General features: G+C 39.6%; 1 long non-coding RNA gene across 1 annotated transcript; it reads left to right on the plus strand.

Annotated features, from left to right (window-relative positions):
* Positions 1 to 13505: 13505 nt before the first annotated feature.
* LOC139036682 (uncharacterized) lies at positions 13506 to 19818 on the plus strand. Its single transcript, XR_011489511.1, has 2 exons — positions 13506 to 13562; positions 16382 to 19818. It is a non-coding gene; the product is annotated as an uncharacterized lncRNA (long non-coding RNA).
* Positions 19819 to 22995: the final 3177 nt, after the last annotated feature.

A 22995-nucleotide genomic window follows, 5' to 3' on the forward strand; every position in this document is an offset into this window, starting at 1 on the left:
GACTGCAAATCTCATGGCAATCAATGAGCGAGCTAAATAGAAATAGGAAAATAGGCCCAGGGAAATTCCAGTATTTTCTAATCTCAAAAAATTTGCTGTTTGCTGTGTGTTTAGTACCGGAAGATCACTTGGCTGAATAAAAGAAAATGGGGAAAACTGGAAAAGTTAAGGGTTGTTGTAGTTAGAAAATTTACGTATGTGAGTGAGATACATGCAGCTTTTATGAGCAGAGAGGTGAATTTTTAAATACACTATGGAACAGTAACTCCTTCCATGATGATGCTATAGAGTATTTGACCTGTATAGAGAAGGCACAGAAGTGATTTTGATAGCTCACTTCATATTGAACCATGGAGAAATAAGAACAGTTGTTAACTGAAAAAGAGCTGAAGGCTAAGAATTCTAGAATCCTCTTACCAACATCCGCAAACCAAAGGAAAAGACATTTCTGCCTTGTTGGGGAATAATGTCCAAGTGAGCTCTAGATCCTCTTTCTTTTTTGTGAGCATCTTTTATGCCTGAATATCATTTTCCACTGACTGGGTAAGGTTGAGGCCTGGATGTCCCTTTGTTTCACCATGTACTCATAAGTTTGCTAAAGTAATTTTTTTAAATTAACTTTTAATATGAGGAAAACTGCTTTAAAATTTGTGTTGACTTCTGTTGTACAATATGAATCAGCCATAACTATATATATATGTTTGTATGTATATCCCCTTGCTCATTAGCCTCCCTCCCCTCTCCCTTTTCCAATCCTTTAGGTCATCACAGAGCCAAGCTGGCTCCTAGTGCTCCAGGAACTTCCCACTATCTATCCATTTTAACATAATAGTGTATATATGTCATTGTTATTCTCTCAATTCATCCTACCCTCTTCTTCCCCATCTAAGACCACCTAAGTCCATTCTCTATTTGGACTTATCTCCATTGTTATTTGTTCAGTCACTAAGTCATGTCTGACTCCTTGCAACTCCATGAATTACAGCATGCCAGGCTTCCCTGTCCTTCACCATTTCCTGGAGCTTGCTCACACTCATGTCCATTGAGTCGGTGATGCCATCCAGTCATCTCATCCTCTGTTGTCCCCTTTGCCTACTGCCCTCAATCTTTCCCAGCATCAGGGACTTTTCCAGTGAGTTGGCTCTTCATATCAGGTGGCCAAAATACTGGAGTTTCAGTTTCAGCATCAGTCCTTTCAATGAATATTGAGGGTTGATTTACTTTAGGATTGACTGGTTTGATCTCCTTGCATCCAAGGGACTCTTGCATCACATTTTTTTTTTCATTTATTTTTATTAGTTGGAGGCTAATTACTTTACAACATTGTAGTGGTTTTTGCCATACATTGACATGAATCAGCCATGGATTTACATGTGTTCCCCATCCTGAATCCCCCTCCCACCTCCCTTCCCATCCCATCCCTCTGGGTCATCCCAGTGTACCAGCCTTGAGCACTTGTCTCATGCATCCAACCTGGACTGGCGATCTGTTTCACACTTGATAATATATATGTTTCAATGGTATTCTGTCAGATCATCCCACCCTCGCCTTCTCCCATAGAGTCCAAAAGTCTGTTCTATACATCTGTATCTCTTTTTCTGTCTTGCATATAGGGTTATCGTTACCATCTTTCTAAATTCCATATATATGTGTTAGTATACTGTAATGGTCTTTATCTTTCTGGCTTACTTCACTCTGTATAATGGGCTCCAGTTTCATCCATCTCATTAGAACTGATTCAAATGTATTCTTTTTAATGGCTGAGTAATATTCCATTATGTATATATACCACAGCTTTCTTATCCATTCGTCTGCTGATGGGCATCTAGGTTGCTTCCGTGTCCTGGCTATTATAAACAGTGCTGCGATGAACATTGGGGTGCACGTGTCTCTTTCAGATCTGGCTTCCTCGGTGTGTATGCCCAGGAGTGGGATTGCTGGGTCATATGGCAGTTCTATTTCCAGTTTTTTAAGGTATCTCCACACTGTTCTCCAAAGTGGCTGTACTAGTTTGCATTCCCACCAACAGTGTAAGAGGGTTCCCTTTTCTCCACACCCTCTCCAGCATTTATTGCTTGTAGACTTTTGGATAGCAGCCATCCTGACTGGCGTGTAATGGTACCTCCTTGTGGTTTTGGTTTGCATTTCTCTGATAATGAATGATGTTGAGCATCTTTTCATGTGTTTGTTAGCCATCTATATGTCTTCTTTGGAGGAATGTCTGTTTAGATCTTTGGCCCATTTTTTGATTGGGTCATTTATTTTTCTGGAATTGAGCTGCAGGAGTTGCTTGTATATTTTTGAGATTAATCCTTTGTCTGTTTGCATCACAATTTGAAAGCATCAGTTCTTTGGCACTCAGCCTTCTTTATGATCCAACTCTCACACCTGTACATAACTACTAGAAAAACCATAGCTTTGACTATACAGACCTCTGTAGGCTAAGTGATGTCTTTTGCTTTTTAATATGCTCTCTAGAGTATATTGCTACAGTCACAATCCAGTGATTTTGGAGCCCAAGAAAATAAAATTCATCACTGCTTCCACTTTTTCATCATCTATTTGCCATGAAGTTATGGGACCAAATGCCATATTAGTCTTTTGAATGTTGAGTTTTAAGCCAGCTTTTTCACTCTCCTCTTTCACCTTCATCAAGAGGCTTTTTAATTCCTCTTTGCTTTCTACCATAAGGGTGGTGTCATCTGCATATCTGAAGTTATTGATATTTCTCCTGGCAATCTTGATTCCGGCTTGTTAGTCGTCCAGCCCTGCATTTCACGTGATGTACTCTACATATAAGTTAAACAGGGTGACAATATATAACCTTGTCAAATTCCTTTTTCAGTTTTGAAGCAGTCAGTTGTTCCATGTAAGGTTCTAATTGTTGCTTCTTATCTTGCACACAGGTTTCTCAGGGGACATGTAAGGTGGTCTGGTATTTCCATCTCTTTAGGAATTTTTCAGTTTGTTGTGGTTCATAGAGTCAAAGGCATTAGCCTGTTCAATGAAACAGAAGTAGGGTTTTCTTTGAATTCCCTTGTGTCTCCATTCCTTCCCTGCAAATATGTACATCAGTGTCATTTATCTAGATTCCATATACATGTGTTAATATATGATATTTGTTTTTCTCTTTCTGACTTCACTCTGTATAACAGGCTCTAAGTTCATCCACCTCACTAAAACTGAGTCAAATCTGTTCATTTTTATGGCTGAGTAGTATTCCATTGCATATACATATCACAACTTCTTTATCCATTCATTTGTCAATGGACATCTAAGTTGCTTCCATGTCTTCACTATTGTAAACAGTGCTGAAGTGAACATTGGGATACATATGTCTTTTAGAGTCATGCTATTATCAGGGTATAGACCCAGTAGTGCTGTTGCTGGCCATATGGTGATTTTGCTTCCCAGGTGGTGCTAGTGTTAAAGAATCCACCTACCGGTGCTGGAGACATAAGAGACTAGGGTTTGATCCCTGGGTGGGGAAGATCCCCTGGAGGAGGGTATGGCAACCCACTCCAGTATTCTTGCTTGAAGAATCCCATGGGCAGAGGAGCCTGGTGGGCTAAAGTCAACTCTGTCTGGGCTACAGAGTTGGACACAACTGAAGAGACTTAGCATACATGCATGAAAACACATGGTAGTTTTATTCCTAGTTTTTTAAGGAGTCTGTATCAGTTTACATTCCCACCAGCAGTGCAGGAGAGTTCCCTTTTCTCCACATCCTCTCCAGCATTTATTGTTTGTAGATTTTTTTGATGATGACCATTCTGATTGGTATAAGGTGATACCTTTTTATTGTTTTGATTTGCATTTCTCTAATATTGATGTTCACATCTTTTCATGTTTGTTGGCCATCTGCATATCTTCTTTGGAGAAATGTCTGTTTAGGTCTTCTCCTCAATTTTGATTGGGCTGTTTGTTTTTCTGATATTATGCTGTTTGAGCTGCTTATATATTTTGGGGACTGATCCTTTGTCAATTGCTTTATTTGCAATAATTTTTTTCCTGTTCTGAGACTTGTCTTTTAACCTCATTTATTACTTCCTTTGTTGTGCAAACACTTTTAAGTTTAATTAGGTCCCATTTGTTTATTTTTGTTTATTTCCATTATTCTAGGAGGTGAGTCAGAGAAAATCTTGCTGTGATTTGTCCCATGTTTTCCTCTAAGAGCTTTATAGATTCTGGCCTTACATTTAAGGACATGACATGAAGGAGCAGAGAGGGGCTTGCTAGATACTCCTAGTATGCAGGTGTAGCCTCATAGTATCGGGGGTAGTCTCAAAGATCCCCTTTCCCAGAACCATTAAAGTTAGGACATTAAAACTACAACACTGCTGTTAATCTTGAGGAAATTTATTAAGGAAACTTGTGGGATGGGAACACTTCCACGTATTACTATGTACCGTTTCTAGGAAGTTCAGGGAGATGCTGGTGTTTCAGCCCCAGTGGTGTAAAAATAAGAGCCTTCCTCCATAGCAGCTGTTGCCAAAACACAGCTCTCTGGAAAGCTCCTGCCAAGGGATCTATGGTGGGGGGTGGGGTTTGATTTCTAAGTCCCAAACAACATTGCAGGCTGTCTAGTAATGGGGTAAGTTAAGTGGTGGTTCTTGCTTAGCAGGAGTGGAAATTGGTATCTTTAATTGTCCCATCACTTACCTAATCTTCAAAAAACCAATTAGAATTTTCCTATACTTCTATTTGCATCCCACTCTCCCTGTGTCTCTCTCTTCTCTTTGTGTCTCTTTCTCCCTTCTTCTGGGTACCAGGGAAGTCTGAGGAAATGCATTTGGGAAAGAGGAGCTAGAAAACCTAAGCTTATCTGATACCAAAGGAGAGGGAATTGGTCCTATGTTGTCACCAGTCTGAGAGTTTGCTGAACTAAAATATCGCAATGCCAGAGATCTCTTCTGAGATGCCAGCTTGAACAGGGAACAAGATCCTATTGTGATTTACTTTTTCCGTGATTGTGGGACTGAATTTGGGGAAAGGAGTAACTGCATGACCTTTCCTGGTGGAAAATGCTCCTGGCGGAGGAACTGCCCTGCTCTCTCTTCTGTAACCCAGCCTGTGGGATGCTGGGGGAAAGGCCGGTCCAGCAGGGGGGTGGGGTGAGGTGGGAGGGAGCTGGCAGCCCATTGGCCTTCAGCATAGCATAGACCCAGAGCAAAGGCTTCTGCTTAGCAGCCAGAAGCCATGATTCACTTGACTTTAATTTTGATATTAGCATTTTTCTCGACTCATAATTTCATATGAAATTTCAAAAGCTGAAACAGTTATTTACTCTTTAGGAACTTAAACATTCACTGGTGAAATATACTTTCCTCTCTCTGAAACAGAAGTTGGATGAATGCTTCCATTAAGAAAACAAAGACAAGGGGGAATTTCTGGGGCTAATCACCTCCTGGCTCCCACTCACTCCTCTTCCCCAGGTCATCTTCTCACTAAGTTGACCAACTGTCAGACGGCCTATCTCATCTTAGTGTTTCTCTTATCTTGAATTCCTTTCACCACTATATGGAATGTTACTGTAGGTATTTTTGAAAAGACGTTTCTTTATCAAGTTGAAGAATCCTTCTTCTATTTCTGTGTTCTAAAAGTTTTAAACATGCACAAAAGATGCATTTGGTGCTTCTATTGCTGTGATTACATGATTTTTTTTCCTGTCCTTTGCGAATGTGGTAGGTTACACTGGTTGATTTTCAAATTTTCTACCAGCATCACTGGAATAATCCCAACTTGGTCATGGTATTAAATATAATTAAATATAATGTTTTTTACATAGTGTTGAATTCTGTCTGCTAATATATTTTTAAGGATGTGTGTATCCATATTCATGAGGAATATTGTTTTGCATTTTTTTGGTACTATCAATATTTTTCTTTGGTTTTGTTATGAGGGTAACAATGGCTTCACAGGATGAATTAAGAAGTGTTCTCTCTTCTTGAATTTTCTGAAAAAAATTGTATAAAATTGACATTAATTCTTTTTTGAGCATTTGATAGAGTTCAGTGAAACCATATGGGTTAAAGATTTCTTTTCTGGGGATGGTTTACATTATGAATTCAATTTCATTTTAAAAAAATAATAGGGCTATTCATATTATCTATTACATATTGAGTGACTTATTCTTGCTCATACTTCTCAAGGAATTGGTCCATTTAAATATTCCTTTATTATCCTTTTATAATATTTTGTAATATTCCTTTATTATCCTTTTGATGTCTACAGAGTCTGCAGTGGTGTCTTCTGTTTCATTTCAGATAGTATTATGTCTTCTCTCTTTTATTTTCTATCATTCTTGCTAGAGATTTGTAGAGTTTATTAGTCTTTTCAAAGAACCAAATTTTTGTTCATTGATTCATTGTTTTTAATTTCATTAGTTTCTGGGTTTTTGTTATTTCCTTCCTTTTCTTATTTGCATTTATTTTTGCTCTTTGTTTTCTAATCTCTTATGATGAGAGCTTAGTTTATTGATTTGAGACTTCTCTTCATTCTTCATCTAGTGCTACAAATTTCCCTTTCAACACTCCTTTATCTGACTCACAAATTTTAATGCTTTATTCTGTTTTTTTTTTCCATGAGACTTCCTCTTTGACCTGTGGATTATGTTGAGTATGTTGTCTAGTTTCCAAGTGTTTGAATGTTTTCACTTTGCCTTTCTGCTATTGATTTCTAGTTTGATTGTATTGTGGTCATAGAACATACTCTATTTGATTTCAAACATTTTAAATTTGTTGGCATTTGTTCTATTGCCAGGATTTGGTCTATCTTGGTATATGCTATGTGGGTACTTGAAGAAACTGTGAATTCTGCTGTTGTTGTCTAGAGTGTTCTGTGAATGTCTTTAGATGTTAAACCTTTTTGATTGATAGTGGTGTTGAATTCTTCTCTATCTTTGCTTTCTGTCTAGTTATTCTCTCCAGTTGTTGAAATATTCAACTCGAGTTGTGTTTTGTTGCTTTTTTCCTTCAAGTCAATCAATTTTTGCTTCATATATATATGTATATATATGCTTTACATATATACATGTCTATGATATATAAATACTATAGGCATAAAATATGCTGCAACATATATCATTTTACATCCCATTTAAGAAATATTACCTCCCTGTATGTCCTTTTACTCATCCCTATTTGTAATATAGATGTTTTAAATGGTTCCTCTATATTCACTGACAATCACATTAGACAATATTATAATTTTTACTTGAATTGTCAAATATAATTCAGAAAAATCATGGAGAAGGAAAGTCCTGGGCTTAACCTATTTATTTTCTCTTTTCTGCAGACTTTCTTCCTTACTGATATTTCAAGAATTCTTTGACCATTTTCATTCTGTTTACAGTGCTGTCTGGGGAGGGGTCTGGATACATCCTTACCCTAGGACTGCTACTGCCTACGGGGAAGGAGGTGGGAGAAGAGGAGTTCCATGTTGGCCTTGGCAATGACTGAATCTCTACCAGAATGCAGGCAGTCTGCACTCTTCTTTAGCTATTCTTCTCAAGTAGATCTGCTGGCAATATATTCTGAATTATTTTTTCATCTGAGAATGTCTAGTTTCCCTTTCATTCTTTTTTTTTTTTTTTCCCTTTCATTCTTAAAGGGTATTTCACTGGGTATAAGATTCAGCGTTGATAGTTCTTTTTTTTTTTTTTCAGCACTTAAATCTTCTGCCCCTTCCTTCTGGCTTCCATAGCTCTGGTGAGAAACACACTACTGCCATTTGAACTATTTTTCTCCTCTAAGTGATACATCATTTCTCGGGCTACTTTTAGGATTTTGTCTCTAGTTGTCATAAATTTAACTATGATGTCTCTTGGAATCAATTTCTTTGGCTTTTTTCCTGGTTCAGTTTCACTCAAGTTCTTGAACCTGTTGGACCCCACCAACCTCCCATTTTTTGCCAGGTTTAGGAAACTTTGCCATTTTTTGTATGGGTAATTTTGTTAGCTTCATCTGCTTAAAAAATATCATCATCTAAAAATGTGATATCAAGGTCATTTGATATAGTTCCACATATCCCTGAGTCTATTCATTTCTTCAAGTCTATTTCCTCTCTATAATTTCTATTGTTTTATTCAAGTTCATTGACTCTTTCCTCTGCCTTGTTTCTTCTGATGTTGAACTCATTACTGAGTTTATATATCAGTTATTTTATTTCTTTTAGTTCTAAAATTTCCGTTTGATTTTTCTTCATGTCTTCTATTGCTTTGCTAAGATTTTCTATTAATCATTTATTTCAGGTATGTTTATTTGTTGTTGTTGTTCAGTGGATACGTTGAGTCTGACTCTTTGAGACCCAATGGAATGCAGCACACCGGTCTTCCCTGTCCTTCACCATCTCCCTGAGTTTGCTCAAATTCATGTCCATTGTATCAGTGATGTCATCCAAACATCTCATCCTCTGTCACCCCATTCTCCTCCTGCCCTCAATCTTTTCCAAAATCAGGGACTTTTCCAATGAGTCAGCTGTTCACATCAAGTGGCCAAAGTATTAGAGCTTCAGCAAAAGTCCTTCCAATGAATATTCAGGGTTGATTTCCTTTAGGATGAACTGGTTTGATTTCCTTTAGGATGAACTGGTTTGATATGCTTGCCCTCCAGAGGACTCTTAAGAGTCTTCTCCAACACCACAGTTCAAAAGCATCAATTCTTTGGCACTCAGCCTTCTTTATGGTCCAACTCTCACATCCATACTACATGACTACTGGACAAACCATAGCTTTGACTATGCAGACTTTTGTTGGCAAAGTAATGTCTCTGCTTTTTAATATGCTGTCTAGGTTTGTCATAGCTTTCCTTCCAAGAAGCAAGCATCTTTTAATTTCATGGCTGCAGTCACCATCTGCAATGATTTTGGAGCCCAAGAAAGTAAAATCTAACACTGTTTTGCTTTTTTTCCATCTATTTGTCATGAAGTGATGGGACCAGATGCCATGGTTTTAGTTTTTTGAATGTTGAGTTGTAAGCCAGCTTTTTCCACTCTCCTCTTTCACCCTCATCAAGAGGCTCTTTAGTTCCTCTTCACTTTCTGCTATTAGAGTGGTATCATCTGCATATCTGAGGCTGTTGATATTTATCCTGCCAATCTTGATTCCATTTTGTGAGTCACCCAGCCTGGCACTTTGCATAATGTACTCTACATAAAAGTTAAATAAGCAGGGTGACAATATACAGCCTTGATGTACTTCCCAATTTGGAACCAGTCCATTGTTTCATGTCCGGTTCTAACTGTTGCTTCTTGATTTGCATACATGTTTCTCAGAAGACAGGTAAGGTGGTCTGCTATTCCCATCTCTTTAAGAATTTCCCACAGTTTGTTGTGGTGCACACAATCAAAGACTTTAGCATAGTCAATAAAGCAGAAGTAGAAATTTTTCTGGAATTCCATTGTTTTCTCTATGATCCAGCGAACATTGGCAATTTGATCTCTGATTCCTCTGCCTTTTCTAAATCCAGCTTCTACATCTATAAATTCTTAGTTCACAGACTGCTGAAGCCTAGCTTAAAGGATTTTGAGCATTACCTTGCTAGCATGTGAAATGAATGTAATTGCACAATACTTTGAACAGACTTTGGCATTGCCCTTCTTTGGGTTTGGAATGAATATTGACATTTTCCCACCCTGTATCCATTGCCGAGTTTTCCAAGTTTACTGATCTATTGAGTGCAGTGCTTTCACAGCATCATCTTTTAGGATTTTAAATAACTCAGCTGGAATTCCATCACCTCCACTAGTTTTGTTCATAGTAATGCTTCCTAAGGCCCTCTTGACTTCACACTCCAGGATGTCTGGCTCTACATGAGTATCCACACCATTGTGGTTATCTGAGTCATTAAGAGCTATTTTGTACACTTCTGCGTGTTCTTGCCACCTCTTCTTAATCTCTTCTACTAGGTCCTTGCCATTTCTGTCCTTTATTTTGCCCATCTTTGCTTGAAATGTTGCCTTGGTAGCTCCAGTTTTCTTGAAGAGATCTCTAGTCTTTCCCATTCTATTGTTTTCCTCTATTTCTTTACATTGTTCACATAAGGCTTTCTTATCTCTCCTTGCTATTATCTGGAACTCTGCATTCATTTGGGTATATCTTTCCCTTTTTTCTTTGCCCTTCACTTCTTTTCTTTTCTCTGCTATTTGAAGGCCTTCTCAAACAACCACTTTGCTTTCTTGCATTTCTTTTTTGGGGGGATGGTTGTGGTCACCACCTCCTGTATAATTTACAAACCTCCATCCATAGTTTTGTTGGCACTCTATCTACCAGATCTAATCCCTTGAATCTATTAATCACTTCTACTGTATAGTCATAAGGAATTTGATTTAGATCATACCTGAATGGCCTACTAGTTTCCCCTACTTTCTTCAATTGAAGCCTGAATTTTGCATTCAGTTCAGTTCAGTTCAGTTCAATCACTCAGTCACTTCTGACTCTTTGCGACCCCATGAATCACAGCACACGAGGTCTCCCTGTCCATCACCAACTCCCGGAGTTTACTCAAACTCATGTCCATCGAGTCGGTGATGCCATCCAGCCATCTCATCCTCTGTCACCCCCTTCTCCTCCTGCCCCCAATCCCTCCCAGCATCAGGGTCTTTTAAGGAGCCCATAATCTGAGCTACAGTCAGCTCCAGGGCTAGTTTTTGCTGACTCTATAAAGCTTCTCTAAATATTCACTAAGGCAGCTTTATGATGAATGTTCTAAAAATCCTTGTCAAGGTTTCTCTGGTGTCTCACAGTGGTAAGGAATCCACCTGGCAATGCAGGGGACATGGATTTGATCCCTGATCCAGGAAGATCCCATATGATGTGGAGCAACTCAGCACAACTATTGAGCCTGTGTTCTGGAGAGCCAGAGCCATAACTGCTGAGGCCATTTGCCACAACTACTGAAGCTTGTATGCCCTAGAACCTGTGCTCTGCAACAAGAGAAGCCACCACAGTGAGAAACCCATGCCCACAATTTGAGAGTAGCCCTGCTCTCCACAACTAGAGAAAAACCAGCTCAGAGATGAAGACACTGCACAGCCATAAATAAATAAAAGTTAAAATAAATAAATAAAAATCCGTGTCATATAATTCTAACATCCTATCTCAGGGCAGTATCTAAAGATTGTCTTTTCTCATTTAAGTTGAGTTCCTCCTGGTTCTTGATGTAAAAAATGATTTTTTTAAAAATTCAAACCCAATTCAACACAATCCCTATCAAGCTACCAATGGTATTTTTCACAGAACTAGAACAAATAATTTCATAATTTGTATTGAAAGACAAAAAAACCTCAAATAGCCAAAGCAATCTTGAGAAAGAAAAATGGAACCAGAGGAATCAACCTGCATGATTTCAGACTATACTACAAGCGGTGCTGGGAAAACTAGTCAACTACCTGTAAAAGAATGAAACTAGAACACTTTCTAACACCATACATAAAAATAAACTCAAAATGGATCAAAGATCTAAATGTAAGACAGAAACTATAAAACTCTTAGGGGAAAACATAGGCAAAACACTCTCTGACATATATCACAGCAAGATCCTCTATGACCCACCTCTCAGAGTAATGGAAATAAAAACAAAAATAAACAAATCGGACCTAATTAAACTTAAAAGCTTTCGCGCAATGAAGGAAACTGTCAGCAAGGTGAAAAGGTAGCCTTCAGAATGGGATAAAATAATAGCAAATGAAGCAACTGACAAATAATTAATCTCCAAAATATACAAGCAGCCCATGTAGCTCAATACCAGAAAAATAAATAGCCCCATCAAAAAGTGGACCAAAGAACCAAACAGACATTTCTCCAAAGAAGACATATAGACGGCTAACAAACACATGAAAAGATGCTCAACATCACTCATTATCAGAGAAATGCAAATCAAAACCACAATGAGGTACTATCTCATGCCAGTCAGAATGGGTGCCATCAAAAAGTCTATAAGCAATAAATGCTGGAGAGGGTGTGGAGAAAAAGGAACCCTCTTACACTGTTGGTGGGAATGCAAACTAGTACAGCCACTTTGGAGAACAGTGTGGAGATTCCTTAAAAAAAGCTGGAAATAGAACTGCCATATGACCCAGCAATCCCACTGCTGGGCATACACAGCGAGGAAATCAGAACTGAAAGAGACACATGTATGCCAATGTTCATTGCAGCACTGTTTACAATAGCTAGGACATGGAAGAAACCTAGATGTCAAACAGCAGATGACTGGATAAGAAGGTGTGGTACATATACATAATGGAATATTACTCAGCTATAAAAAAGAATGCATTTGAGTGAGTCCGAATGAGGTGGATGAAACTGGAACCTATTATACAAAGTAAAGTAAGTCAGAAAAAGAAACACCAATACAGTATATTAACACATATATATGGAATTAAAAAGATGGTAATGACGACCCTATATGCAAGACAGCAAAGGAGACACAGTTATAATGAACAGACTTTTGGACTATGTGGGAGAAGTTGAGGGGGGGATGATTTGAGGGAATAGCATTGAAACATGTATATTACCATATGTAAAATAGATGACCAGTGCAAGTTCAACGCATAAAGCAGGGCACTCAAAGCTGGTGTTCTGGGACAACCCAGAGGGATGGCATGGGGAGGGAGGTGAGAGGGGGGTTCAGGATGGTGGACACATGTACACCTGTGGCTGAATCATGTTGATGTATGGCCCAAACCACCACAATATTGTAAAGTAATTAGCCTCCAATGAAAATAAATACATTAATTTAAAAAACTGAAACCCGGACAGTTTAGTGTGTTGTAAGATTCCAGATCTTATATAAGTCTCATGTTGCATCAGGCACCTTCTGACAGTCTCTGGTGGATGAAGGTGGGGAGGTACCACCACCTTATTGCTGAGTAGGGTTGGAGTCCAGGTTCTTCCCTCTGCCTCTGCTGATACTCCAGGGAAGAGAGGCTCCTTGCTACTGCTGGAAAGGATGGGATTTCAGGATCCCCATATTGTTTCCACTGACACTGTAGGCTGTGGTGTTCCTGTTACTACTGAATGTTGGTGAAAATCCTGACTCTCCCTTTGGCTTCCTCTGAGAGAGAGAGGATTGGAGCCCCTCATTTCAAGCTGCCAAAGTGTGGATGTGTAGGTAGGTTCTCCACTTGGCCTTTCCTGGTAGAGGTAGCGATTGGGCTGCAGTTTTATTCTGTGTTGCTCGGCTGGAGCAGACTGGTTGTTATCTGAGGTTTTTTGTTTTTGCTTTCCACCTTGTAGACTACCCCTTTCCTTATCCTTTGGCCACAGGGAGCAGGCTTTCTGTCATGCTTCTTTTTTTTTTTTTTTTTCCTTTTCCATCTATGGTGTTAGTAGGGTGCTACCTCTCCAGTATTCAATCTGGAAAAAATGAGCTGCAGAGAAACTTCAGAGAACTCATTACCTATGTTCTTCAGGTGCCAAGGTCTCTGGTTGGTCTGCCCTCCTCTTATCACCTTTGAGATCTTTTAATATTTGTTTTTAGTTTAGTTGTTTTTAGTTGAACTGAACAGGAGGAATAAGTAAAAGGATGTCTACTCTGTCTTTCTGGAAGCAGAAAGCTCAGCAGGTAGGCGTCATTCAATCTCTAAATGCCCTTACAAATTTGCAGATCCATTATTTCAATTTTCTAGAGGAAAAATTGAGACACTTAGAGGTAATTTGCCTGATCAAAGTTGCTTAGAAATGTGGCCTTGGCTTGAAGTAAAACCTTGGAATTTAACAGTTATTATTTTGTTTTTCCTTTTTCTTTCTCTGTTTGTCAGAAAAGCACTGGGAGTAGGGATGATGGGGGTGCGGTAGCAAGGAAGGTACCAAAGAGAAGGCTAAAGAATTACTTTTTGGAGTGTAAGCAGCCACTGTTTAGAATTACAAAGCTAGGACTTCTCGGGGGATTTAACTGAACTTTGAAATGTTGTTAATTTCCACAGATTGATTATATGATCTTCATAGTTACTCATTAATGCCTTATCTTGTAAATGAATGACTTCAATTATTCACCCTGTATCCTGAAGCTTGAGAGACATTTAGTAATCACTACCATTTCCTAGATTAAACATTTGCATAGAAATGGAAAGGATGGGGAAAATCACCACTTTGCAGTGATGACTTTGTAATACTTTCATCTGAACACTTTTGGTCATATAAATTATCTATATTGCTTAGTATTTCAAAAATGATTTTGTACTACTCTCTTAAAACCCATTATCTAGAGTTCTTGAAAGGTTTTCAGTATTGCAAAGGTCATGATAAGCTCAGAGAATTACCTTTCCTAAGCAAAATTTCCTAATTCTAGTACATTTCCTAACGGAACATTCAGAAACCTTCTTTCTCTATTTTAGTTTTGACTGCTACCGCCATTCTTCAAAACTTCCTGAGTCTAAAATCAAGAGGGGATAAGAGATGGGAAGGACCTTTTAGGAGCAGTGAAGTGGGCTCTCTGCTTGATCCCTTTGTGGCCATTTTGGTTCATCCAGATCTTATGGGTTCAGACTGACATACATTGCAGGAAGAACAAATATGCTTTTTTTTTTTTTTTCCTGGCTGTGTTGCTTGGCATGCAGGATCTTAGTTCTCTGACTAGGGATTGAACCAGTGCCTCCTGCAGTGGAAGCATGGAGTGTTAACCACTGAAAGCATCAGGGAAGTCCAAAAATGCAAAAGTTCTTAAAAAGAATATAGGGGAACAGGGGTGGCTAGCAGGGAAGAATGAGGTGTGTGTGTGTATATATATAGTCATTCTTATGGAAAATTCTGTTTGCTTCCAAGGATAGGCAAAAGTTATAACAGTTCTGGTTTCACCTAGGGATTTGGGGTTCTACTTGGGATACTTACTGCTTATGACTGTCTTCACTTCTGTCCCCTGGTCTTCCCACAAAAGTTGACAAGAAAAATACCTCTTGGAAGGCAACAATTTCTGGACTTTTGTAGACAGTTTAGCTACTAAGATTTTTTTTTAACTTTCTTTATTGTAAGATATTTTATAATATTGTGCTGGTTTCTGCCTTACAACAACATGAATCAGCCACAGGTATACATATGTCCCCTCTCTCTTGAACCTTCCTGCCATCTCATACCCCATCGTACCCCTTTAGGTTGTCACAGGGCACTGAGATGAGCTATTGGTGTCACATAGCAAATTCCCACAGGAAAGATCCCCTAGAGAAGGGAATGGCAACCCATTCCAGTATCCTTGCCTGGAGAATCCCATGGACAGAGGAGCCTGGTGGTCTATGGTCCATAGAGTTGCAAAGAGTCAAACACAGCTGCGGCAACTTAGCACAGCACAACACATCTGTTTTACATATGGAAATTTCTATTTTTCCATGCTACTCTCTCCATTCATTTCACCCTCTCCCTCCCCCACTGTGTCCACAAGTCTATTCTCTCTGTCTGCATCTCCATTGCTGCCCTGAAAACAGGTTCATCAGTACCATCTCTCTAGATTCTATACACATGCATTAATATACAATATTTGTCTTTCTCCTTCTGACTTACTTCAGTCTGTAGAATAGTCTTTAGGTTCATCCACCTCAATAGGACTGACTCAAATGTGTTATTTTTCAAAGTTGAGTAATACCATTGTATATATGTACCACAATTTCTGTTTCCATTCATCTGTTGGTGGACATCTAGGCTGCTTCTATGCCCTAGCCACACAAGAATTCTGATGTTCTTTGCAGTACTTTTTACAATAGCTACTGAGATTCTTTTTTTCTAAGTTGTTCATAGTATGTTCCAGTCCCTCAACTATAGAACTGGCTATGTTGATGCTTTCAAAATTGTCCAAAGTGGTACAAGATGCTCTTTTCCCCTTTCGTTGCCAGGGAAAACAATAGGTCTTGTGCCCTACACTTCCTTTAGGTAAAGCACTAAACATTTTCTGCTGGGAGAAGGGAAGAATGTATGATAATATCTGTGCTCTGCTTTCTCTTTTCTTATTCTATATATCCCTCTCCCATGAGAAAAGACAGTCATGCATAAACTTCCTGGCCAGAGAGGAACCTTCTAGCCTATGAGCTTGGCAGGAGGTAGGACTGGAGTTTAGGGGCAACTGAGAAAACACAGTTTGCATTTGTCACCTCTGGAAGTCAGTCTCCAGAAGGAATAAGTGCATTTCCCCCTGATAAGAGAAGGGGGATAAGAAAATGGGGTTTGGGGATTAGTCCTTTCCCAGGAACTGACTGAGCCTCTGACAGTCACCTGAGATCTACTAGCAAGAGGTAAATGGATGGAGGTCACAGAGGCTTTACATTGGTGTTGACTGATGTGAGGATGGCTGTTATTCCCTCTAACTTCAGAAAAGTTGTTTCATTAGGGAATAGAGCTGGGAAGTGCCCGGGGTCATAAGTCTGAGTGTGGCTTTTTGTTTGTTTTTATGTTCTACAGTCTTCCATCTGAAGTTTTTCATTTGGAGATAATGTTTTCTCTCAAGAGCCATCAACTCGGGCGAATGCATGGAATTCAGGAAGGCATTTATCCAAGTGTCTTCACTCCTACAGAATGCAGAGCTACTGATGAGGACTGCAAACAGGAAGAAACACTTGGGAAGATGTGAAACTATTTCAGAAAAACTTCTTAGAAAGAACTATAAGTCCTTTCAAATCTAAATCACCTGCTCTTATGTTTTCTAATGAATCAGAACGTATTGTATTAACAAAAGGATATGTCATTTCAATATTTTGATCTAAATTTGGATAATTTGTGTCATTTTCACATGCCACTTATCCTTATCCCATATGAGAAAGCATGTTAAAAAGTTTGCAAAGAGATAGCTGAGATGGCAGAGTGAAAAGACCCTGAGTTTTCCTCCTTTCATGAGCACACCCAAATCACAACTATCTGCAGATGACCATCGAAGAAAAAGACATAAAGCTAAAGACATAAAGAAGGAACCACAATAAGATGGATACATGGGGCAGACTCAAAATAGAATCAAGACCCATACCTCCAGGTGGGCAAATTACAAACTCGAGAATAATTGCAGAGGTTCTCCCACAGGCGTGAGAGTTCTGAGTCCTGAGTTGGGCTCCTCAGCCCAGGGTTCTGCACTGGGAAGAGAAGCCCCCAGAGCCTTTGGCTTTGAAGGCCTGGCAGGGCTTACTTTTGAAAGTCCCAAAGGACTGGGGGAAATAAAGACTTCATTCTTAAAAGATGCACACAAAATCTCATGCCCACTAGGACCCAGGAGAAAAGCAGTAATCTGGTAGGACCAAAAGCAGTACTTTGGTCTTGGAGAGTCTCCAGGAGGGACTAGGTGTAGGGTGTGTGTGTTGGGGGGGTGGGGCGGTGCAGCTGAGGTTCACCCTGGGGACATAGACATTTTGATGTTGTTTAGTCACCAAGTTGTGTCTGACACTTTGTGACCCCATAGACTGCAGCATATCAGGCTTCCCTGTCCTTTACCATCTCCCAGAGTTTGCTCAAACTCATGTCCATTGAGTTGGTGATGGGGTGTGGAGTGGGGGTTGGTTGAGGCTCACCCTGGGAACATAGATATTGGTGTCAGCCATATTTTGGAGCTTTCTATTGCATGAACACAGGTGCAGACAGACACCATCATGCAATCTACCCTCTAGCTCATTAGCACCAAGACCTGGCCCCATTCAATAGCCTATAAGTGCTAGTGTTGGGATCCCTTAGGGAAAATAATTAACTAGGTAGGGACACAGCCCAACTCATCAGTGGACAGGTTGCCGAAAGACTTCCTGAACCAATAATGGCATCTAGACATGGCCTCACCCACTAGAGGGCCAAGACCCAAGTCTGCTGTCGAGTGGGCAGGAATTGGTCCTGCCCTCCAGGAAGCCTGCACTAACCTCTAAACCAGCCTCACCCACCAGGGGGCAGACACCAGATTCAAGAAAACCACAATCACCCAGCCTGATGATTCAGCCCACCCACAGCAGGCCAGACCCTACCCTGGGACCACTAGCAGACCAACACAAGCTTTGGGACACTGAAGACCCCATACCCAACTATGTCAGGAACCAGGCTCTCCTTCCCACCCACCCCCGCCTCCCCTACCTCCAGTGATCTGACACCAGCTCTGGGAACCCTGGGCCCTGCAGTCAGTCTCTAGGATCCAGCTCTACCTGCTAGTAATTTGACATTCACCCCAGGACCTGCACCCTCCACCCATTATTGGAAGGCAACAACTGTGGAGTCTTCTGGACCCTAACTCCACCCACCAGTGAGATAGCACTAGCCCTTGGACCCCCTGGGCTTCTGCAGCCAGTCATTTCATGACCAGACTCTGCTAACCAACAGCTAGTGTATCTGCACAAGGCAGGGCCTGGCAACCAACTGGGCTAAGGTTCAAACAAGCCTACCAGACCACCCCCATAGCCAGCCCACTACAATAGAATGACCCATATAGCCTCCCTAGGGGGAACTCCTAGAGCAAATAGCTTGGTGACAAGAGGGGAGAGCCCTGCTGGGACACATAGGACATCTCCTAGAGCAGGACATTCTGCTCACCTTCACGAAATAATTTGGAAATTTGTCATTTTCACAAGCCACTTATCCTTATCCTGTATGAGATGGCATGTTAAAAAGTTTGCAAAGAGATAGCCTGAGATGAAAAATTGGAAAGACTCTAAGCTCACCTCCTCTCATGAGCACACTAAAATCACAACTATCTGCAGATGACCATCAATGAAAAAGACCCAAAGCAAAAGACATAAAAAAAGGAACCACAACAAAATGGGTAGGAGGGTAGACAAAGTTATCACTAAAAAAGAAAATTACAGATCAATATTGCTGATCAACACAGATGCAGAAAGTTCTCAACAAAATATCATCAAACCAAATTAAACAGTACATATACAAAATGCAACAATATGCATACACTCCATATACAAAAATAAACCCAAAATGAATTAAAGACCTAAATATAAGACTAGATACTATATAACTCTTGGAGGAAAATATAGGGAGAGCAGTCTTAATGTAAATCATAGTAATATTTGGGGGGGAATCTGTCTCCTAAAACAATTGAAATAAAAGCAAAAATAAACAAACGGGACCAAATTAAACTTAAAAGCTTATGCACAGCAAAGGAAACCATCAACCTACTGAATGGGAGAAAATATTTGCTAATGATATGATCAATAACATGTTAATATCTAACATATATAAACACTTCACTCAACATTGAAAAGACAACATGATTTTAAAATGGGCAAAAGATTGAATAAAATTTTTCCAGAGAGAAAATGCAGATGAACAACAAGCACGTGAAAAGATTCTTAACATCACTAATCTTTAGTGAAATGCAAATCAAAACCACAATGAGATATCACCTCACATCTGTCAGAATGGCTTTCATCAAAAAGAACACAAATAGCAAGTGTTGGCAAGGATGTGGATAAAAGGAAACCCTTGCACTCTGTTGGTGAGACTGTAACTTGGTGCAGACACTGTGAATCAGTGTTGAGGTTTTGCCAAAAATGAAAAATAGAACTACCAAACTACCATATGACCCAATAATTCCACTCCTGGGTATATAGCCCAGAAACACTAATTTGAAAAGATACATGTACTCTAATGGTCACAGCAGCATTATCTATAATTGCCAAGATACAGAAGAAACCTAAGTATCTATCAACAGACGAATGAATAAAGATGTGGTATGTAACGTATATACAATGGCATACCAATCAGCCATAAAAAGGAATGAAACTGCCATTTGCAACAACATGCATGAACTTAGAAGGCACTACGATAAGTAGAATAAGTCAGACAGAGACAGATATTTTATGGTATCATTTATATGTGGAGTCAAAAAAAAAAAAAGGCCCAACAAACTAGTAAATATAACAAAAGAGCAGACTCACAGATATGAAGAACAAACTAGTGGTTACCAGTGGGGAGATAGAAAAGGAGAAGGAAAGTCTGGGGAAGGGGATTAAGAGGTACAAACCATTAAGTATAAAATAAGCCATAAAGATATTGTACAACATAGGGAATATAGTCAATATTTTATAATAACTATAAATGGGTATAATCTTTAAAAGTTGTGAATCACTGTATTGTATACTTGTAACTCATATAATATTGTACAATAACTATACTTCAATTTTTTAAAAGTTTGCAAAAAATTATTGCAGTTTCTCTTGGAGGCTCAACCATTCAATAACCTTTGTATGTAATACTTCTAATTGCAAAAATGTGTGTACCTGGAAAAGCTATTCCTCTGTTTAATTATTGATATCTCAGGAGGGCTATTGAGCTGTTTTCTTATGAAAATTCTCAAGGAAAGGTGAGTTACTTAGCTTTTCCATTTCAAAGTGCAAGTATTATATCACTTATACAGTTTGGGCTTTCAGAATCTATTGGGTGTTTTAAATAATGTTGGAAAGGTTCAAAGGTTAACAATTGTGCTCAGAGAAGTTCTGTTACCTGCTAGTCATCAATTTCCCAATTTTTGGAAGATAGTTCTTCAAAATTAAACAAATATTTATAGACACCTATTATGTACTGTTAGCATTATAAGTGTGTTGTTTACTCAGTCATGTCCAACTCTTTGCAACCCCATGGACTGTAGTCCTCCACCTGGCTCCTCTGTCCTTGGGATTCTTCAGGCAAGGATACTGGAGCGGGTTGCCATTCTCTTCTCCAGGGGATCTTCTCAAGAATCGAACCTGGGTCTTCTGCACTGCAGGTGGACTTTTTACTGTCTGAGCTACCAGAGTAGTAGTAATAGGCCCTGGTAATTCAATGGTGAATAGAAATAAAGTTGTCATTTTCAGGAAGCCTATAGCTCTTCCATATTTAGTCCATATAGCCACTATTTCTTTGTAGTCAAAATGTAGGCCATCAGTGTTTCCTGGGATGCTAGAAATGCAGAATCTCAGATGCCACTCCAAATTTCTTGATTCAGAATCTGTATTTTAGCAAGATCCCCAGAGGGTTCATGTAGACATGAGATTTTGAGGAATTTGCGAGGGGTCAGTTGAAGAATGCAGGCTATAGTCAGTTGGTATATGGCATTTCTCTGACCACAGAAATAGGCTCAGAAAAGGATAAGTTTTCAAGGAAATGCGGTAATGGGGATTTTTTTCTTTATATAGAGAGACAGAGAAAGTAATAGTCATTTGCTCCCTCTCTCTGAGATGCTATGCAGCTATGATTCTCAAACTGCTGCAGCCTCATGATGAAGTTGGGGATGGGCAGAGGCAAGAACATCATATGAAGCCTGAGTGAACCATACCTGATTCTCTCCCTGACTGTCAGTTGCAAGAATCAACATAACCCCTAACATCCTAATGAGTCACTTGGAGAGGCTGTTTCCTAGAGCCTTGCAAGAAAAGCCCATACATCAAAAAACAACACACACCTGAGTGGGTAAACATGGTCAGCAACATGACAGCCTGGGGAGAACCTTTAGGGACACTTGCCAAGGGGGATAAATGAGACACAGTTTTGGGAAATCTCTGGGCTTGGGACCAATTTGGGAGGCAAGGTGGAGGAGTGAAACTGGCATATTTTGCTGATAAAGAAGAGAAAACAGTGAGTCACTGAGATATATAGATGCTTGGGGCTCTGAAAAAGAGAAGGGAGAAGACTTATTTTCTGAAATGGGACCTGTGAGGTAGCCTTAGGCAGAACCAGTCTTCTCTGTGTTCCTTATGTGCTTCTTGTCACTCTCGCAGATTCTCACTTTATTCCTTCCACCACCTGAAGCAAATCAGTGGCTCTCTGTGGGATTCTGTTCCCTGGCTGCTCAATTCTCATCTTTCCTACTTCCCCTCCCACCTCATCCCATTGTACCTTCCTGATTCCACATTGTAGGGTTGTGAGGCTTATAACAGGTACTGATATTTATTTTATGGAGGGCTTTCCTAGCATAACTTATCCCAGCATCAGTCTAGGCAAAGGGATAAGGATCTGGTGTGGATGTCCACCTTTATGCACATAGTCACCTCTATTGCCAGCTCAGAACAAACCCTGGAGATATGAAATAATTATACCTACCATTATTTATGGAACATTTATGTGCCACACTCTGCTGTGAACTTGAAATGCTATGTCTGTTTTAATCCTCTTAGCTGCTATAGTGATATATGACTTTATACTCATTTTTTAGATGAAGAACTTGAGGCCTAGAATGATTAAAGATTCTCTCCCACAGTTGCTAAGCAGGGAGCAGAGATTTGAAGCCTTGTCTTTAGATGAACAAACACCATGTTATACTTGTTATCTGTGTGCTTAGGCCTTGGTTACTTAGTTATTGTTTATATTATCAAGCAGGCCATTGGTTGAGCATTTTGATTATGTTGTTGTTGCTCAACTGCCCAGCTGTGTCTGATTCTTTGGGACTTCATGGACTGCAGCATGCCAGGCTTCCTTGTCCTTTACCATCTCCTGAAATTTGCCCAAGTTCATGTCCATCGCATCGGTGATGCCATCCAGCCCTCTCATCCTCTGATGCCCTCTTATCCTGATACCCTCAATCCTTCCCAGCATCAGGGACTTTTCCAGTGAGTCAGCTGTTCACATCAGATGACCAAAATACTAGAATTTCAGCTTCAACAACAGTCCTTCCAATGAGTATTCAGGGTTGATTTCCCTTAAGATTGACTGGTTTGATCTCCTTGCTGTACAAGGGATCAGATTTTGATTATACAATCATGTCAAAAGTCTAGTGACATATTCACATTCTCTGAGTGTGTGCTAAGACAAGTCCATGATCACTACTGTGCTTTACCAAAGTGGCTGTGGGTATTATAGTGCAACACACTTGCTTTATTTTCATTATCACTCTGGTCTTTTAAGCATCTTTCAGCTATTTTTGTCTGTTTTCATATGAAGCTCAAATATTAGACCTATAAAGACCCTGACAGGGACTTCTGCTTGACAGCTGAGAAATACAAGGCTCAGCTAGATGAACCAATGCACTGGGATTTGCAGCTCATGGGTGGCAACATCAGAACCAGAATCCAGTTATCTTAATTCCCAGATAAAAATATTTTTAACTATTCATTTTTGTTACTATTCAA

The sequence above is a fragment of the Odocoileus virginianus genome, chromosome 9 (genome assembly GCF_023699985.2).
Source record: "Odocoileus virginianus isolate 20LAN1187 ecotype Illinois chromosome 9, Ovbor_1.2, whole genome shotgun sequence".
Taxonomy (NCBI): Eukaryota; Metazoa; Chordata; class Mammalia; order Artiodactyla; family Cervidae; genus Odocoileus; species Odocoileus virginianus.